Source organism: Montipora foliosa, chromosome 10 (assembly GCF_036669935.1).
Source record: "Montipora foliosa isolate CH-2021 chromosome 10, ASM3666993v2, whole genome shotgun sequence".
In the NCBI taxonomy this organism is placed as follows: Eukaryota; Metazoa; Cnidaria; class Anthozoa; order Scleractinia; family Acroporidae; genus Montipora; species Montipora foliosa.
This window is the reverse complement of record NC_090878.1, coordinates 8,575,746-8,580,745: the sequence shown is the minus strand read 5'-3', so window position 1 is coordinate 8,580,745 and position 5,000 is coordinate 8,575,746. Positions and strand designations below refer to the sequence as shown.

General features: G+C 38.5%; 1 protein-coding gene across 1 annotated transcript in view; it reads left to right on the top strand.

Annotated features, from left to right (window-relative positions):
* The first annotated feature begins 3,628 nt into the window (after positions 1–3,628).
* The window catches only part of LOC137973599 (transient receptor potential cation channel subfamily A member 1-like), a 52,409-nt gene continuing 51,037 nt past the window's right edge, over positions 3,629–5,000 (top strand). The window contains exon 1 of the mRNA XM_068820443.1: positions 3,629–3,717. The gene's annotated coding sequence lies outside the window, so the exon portion shown is untranslated. The remainder of the gene's footprint in view (positions 3,718–5,000) is intronic.

Here is a 5,000-nt window from a genome sequence, read left to right as displayed (position 1 = left end):
CCCACGGGCAAGGACGTTTTTGTGTGTAACCGCTTTCCCTAGACCGAAACTGCCCCAGTGTTATTTCCATGGATACATAAAAAAGAACAAAAGAATTTCCCATGACAGTTCCTGAACTGAAAAGCACGGTTTATCTTCTCTCTCAGGTGGCTTGGCCAGCCATAAAGCAGAACGTAGCTAACACACGAAGATCCCTAATTATATTAATTATACCCTATTATTTTATCCTGAGGGGAGTCTTTTACTGTGTAACCGCATCCCCAAAGGTAAAGGTAAAGGTACACGTTATTTAACGTCGGAAGTTCCTTTACTCTCTAGAGAGTTTTCTCCCAGGAAGCCGACGGTACGCTCATTTTACCCCCCTCTTTCCATCAGTGAAAGGAAAGACCTCTTGCATCAAGGCCGTGCACTAACCGACTGTGCCACCATTGGTTCAAGGGTAACATGAAACCTGAGCTGAACCAAACCCAAGCCATTTACCCCGCCGGAAGGCCCCAAACTCAAGGTGTGTGTAACTGACGTTTCGACAACATGAGAGCGGAAGTCATCTTCAGTCAAGAACTTCATTACCTTGTCTAAATGAAAAGAAAAAGATTTTCAAATATGTAGAGGGAACACTTGCAGGTAAAAGTTGGTAATCAAAATGAATGAAAGAAAAAACAAAGAACAATTGATAAAAGAAAAGCAAGAGGAAAACAGAGCCGGTAAAAGCTATAGAGGATTTGTTCAGTATATGGAATATTCATTAATTTATGAGTAGCCCCGTGTAAGATTGAGTTTCAGTTGTTCTTCTAGTTGAATAATCAAAGCCAGTAAAAAGATGCTTTACAAGTTTCTACGATGGCATTTAAAAATATTTAATAATTTATATTAACATTACCGAGAGGATTATGAAATTTCTAATTAGCCGGGTGAGATGTGTTACCGAATTATTTGAATAATAAGACAAAAATTTCCATTGCCAAAGCGATCCTATGCATGGGCAGGAAAATCGCAACCTAAAAAAAAAGTGAGAGTCGAAGCCGAACCCTATACTTTTGTTCTTTCGAACATAGCAGATACATTACTTCGAAGCGAAAAGCAACCCCCTCAAAAATTAAACAAATCTCTTAGGGAAACAAAAAAAAACATTATCGCATAAGAATAAATGTGCAACCCCGGAGAATAGAAGGTTTTTACGTGACGTCATCGCCGCCGTGCTGCTGGACGAAAACAAAAGATCTCTCATGCATTAGTTTTTGTTCGTCCACCAGAAGTCATACATTTTTCTATTGTTATTGGTGTCTCTGGAGGTTGGTTGAAAACGTCCTATAGTTCTAGGCCATTCTGTGTTCTTCATTAACATAGCGGCTGCCATAGAGGCTGGTGATCCAAGCGTAACAGGTGAGTAAAGACTGCAGACCGTGAACTCGGCCACTTAACACTACTTGTGCATGTCCGCAATTTTGAAGAACGAGAGAGACAACATGCAAATTTTTGGTGGCCGGGTTATTCCAGATTAACGTTTTAAACGATTTTATTGCCGTGGGGAGATCACAAAGTTGATGTTTCGGGCATTATTCATTCAAGCTTTGGCCCGCTTCATTCACCCACGGACCTAGAGGTCTGTTTCTCTAAAACCTCGATCATAAACCATTCGTGGAACTGCAATCCGCTGTTTCAAAAAAACTGATCTTTGTGTTTTCAAGATGACTAAAAGCAAAATGATTGTACAAAATGGATGAGCTAAAACCTCTCCCCTCTTAAAAGGGAATTGTGACACCCGAAATGTCTCGGGACTCTCGAGAAACGCTCCTCACGGCGCTGCAGTTTCTTTGTAAACAATTGCCCTTGGCTGTTCAAGAACCATGCTGTGGCTGTTCAAAAACCACCCTGGTCAGAGTCTTTCTCTGTCCTTGGTTGGGCCCATTTCCATTAGAAGGGCTAACGCTCACATGGTTCATATGGGGTAGAAATTACACTCTAATCAGTTAAGTTTTCATGCTGTATATAGCGTGCGTAGCAAACGTTCCTGTTCGACAGAAGAGCGTCGAAACGATTTTCCGCAAACTGGCCGCTCTTAATGAATCTGCCTATATTCTGTTAATTTTATTGATACGTACTATAAATTGATGATTTTAACATATTATGTAACATATGTGTTTGTTATATAACCTATTCGCACTTTAGTTTCTTTTGTTTTTTTTTTTTTTATAAAAATAGATGTACATGTTGATGTCGATTGAAGTTAAGCCACTTTGGTCACTGCGCACATTTGCCGTCTTATCTCTTTACTCCTGTGATGTAGTCTAATGTAGAAATATTGTTAAATAGTGCACAGGAATAAACTGAAACTGAACTGAAATGCAATTACAAACGTGAAAACCACTTAATACGCATACCACGAGCTTTTCGAACCATTTATTTTTGTGTGACTGATTAAATTAAAGGACCTGTGCCGAAGTTCCCGATTTCAAAAACTTCCAAAATGAATACTGTTTTTTACTCAGTTGGGAGATAGCTGTAGCGTCGGTAGCGTGGATCTTCAACATCTTGCGAACACATCGTTTGGCAGTCCCTCGAGACACGTTTTCTCTGCCAAATACTCCATTGTCCCTGATTTTGACTCAAGGCATTTTGTCGTTGTGTCTTACTTCCTAATTTTTGCATTTTGAGTCATCCGATTGAATTCAAAGCAAAGATAAATCATTTTACAGTTGTGTTCTTAGTATGGAAGCGAACAGACCCTTTGTTCGATCTGAAAATTCATTATAATTACATAATAGTAAAAACAGTGTAACCCGTAGGTGGCTTGAAATCATTCTTTGGAGACACAGATAACAATGCTATAATTTACAAAGTAGATTGCTGTTTTCGTTTAGAGGGAAAACCACTATCAGCAAAAGGTCACTAGTGGCTTTGCTGTCAATTATAGGCCGAAACCTTAAAAAATATTGCCGGCTTTGTGTCGGGTGGCACAAATCCTTGAGTGAAAATTAAGAACGGTAGAATTATAGTTTGGATCCCGAAAAATGTTAGGGGCAATTTCTTAAAAGTGGGCCAGTTCAAAGCAAAACTGACAAAAAATAAACAAGGAAAGAAAGAAAGGTCAAGTGTCATTACATATTTTTGAAGACGTCTGCAGTTGTCTAAATTGCCGGCAATAATTCTGTCATGGAACAAAGTGATTGCAGCAGAACTTTTTAACAAGCACTTTGTGTGCCTAAAAATAAAATGCAAATTTAATCTTTAGGTTTAAGATTCCGACAAGTTCGAGCGCGTGATGTTATTTGATGCCTGTAGGCTGCCTTTAACGTTTTTTTTTTGAAAAATCTCTTTGATTTTTTTCCAGACATTATTTATAGGTTCAAGTGCGAGCGCGTGATGTTATTTGATGCCTGTGGGCTTACTTTAACTTCTTTTCTTCAGCCTGAGCAGTTTCCTTGAAAACGAAATATCTCTTTGAATTTTTCTGACATTATCAAGTATGCTAAAGACAGCGAATAAACTTATCACTACAGATCTTGTTGTTTGTGAATTCTAACTGAGCCAATACAGCCTCTATTTACCTCGATAGAACTTTGTGACTCATCCATGCATGAACAAATATTGGTTGAGTCTCAAAGAATACTTTTGCATTCTAAACAAACTCAATTGTATTTTGTCGTCGTAGGGTTCTCTGATCTACAATGAGTTAGTTTGTCGACTCTACACGGCACAATAAAAAGGATTTTGCAGGTAAGGAAATTTGACTTAGCTAATAGAAACAAAGAGGATAGTTAAACCTTGGAAAGTTAACCAGGAGTTTGAAGGCAAGTTCTCCTTCTTCTTTCTTATTCCCTTGTGCCGGGAAAGGAATGCTGATCCAAGATTCTTTGTTAAAAATAACTGAAAAGATAATGAAACTTATCTTCTAGTTCAAGACTTCAAAGTAAGGCTGTCTTAGAGATGATTTAATCTGGTCCATTCTTGTTTGAGATATCGTCTCAAGAAAACGCCTAAGTTTTTGCATTGCTATATAAGTGGTTCAATATTTATGCTAAAACGTCTGAATTCACTTCATAAGGCCATATTAAAACCAGCATGTATTTAACAGGGGCACCCAACGTCAATATTCGGCCGAAAATATCTGTTCGAAAGCCGATTTGAGATCTAGAAATTCGGAACATTTTTTTGTTATAAAATTCCTTGCTTGCCTGCCTGTCCTAGGATCTTCGAACATCTAAAACATGGTATAATTGCCCATTTTTAACGGATCCCTATAATTTTCGGATCACTAGACTCCGAACAGATGAAAAATTTTTAGGGGATAAAAACATGCCTATATTTATCTTTTAAATACGAAAATACGTTTAACAATGCTATGTTTAAATGTTTGGTTTTATCAACGGAGTTGATAATGTAAATTGGCCACCGTACAGAGATTCTAAAAGCTGACGTTTCGAGCGTTAGCCCTTCGTCAGAGCGAATCGAAGCTCTGACGAAGGGCTAACGCTCGAAACTTCAGCTTTTAGAATCTCTGTACGGTGGCCAATTTACATTATCAACTCCGTTGATAAAACCAAATTTTTGTATACTACTTCCCCACGGACGCAGCACCACAGTTTCTTTAGAAACTACCCTTCATTCTATGTTTAAATGGTTCTGACTACATTCTCGTTGGCTGCCCCTAATTTAAGGTACTTTCGGTAAATGTTATTGACTGCTCAGTTCAGTTGCAACAAAAAGGTGGCTGGAGTTCAAAATCTGAAGAACCTAATCACTAGGATAGCTTCGATTCATTCTTATAACGCTAGAGCAGCGGCTGCTGGTAGAACTAGAAGATATCACTGCAGCCTGAGTGCATGCTTGGCTTTTATTCTCAATGGATTCCCGTACCGGGAGTTTCCAATGCACTACCACTTCGTTTCGTAATTAAGAGCACAACACTAAGAAAGGAAGCCCGTTGAAGTGCTTTCAATTTGTCCTATTCAGAGGTTTTCAGGATTTGACGGAATCAATGAAGCAATCAGTATTCATAT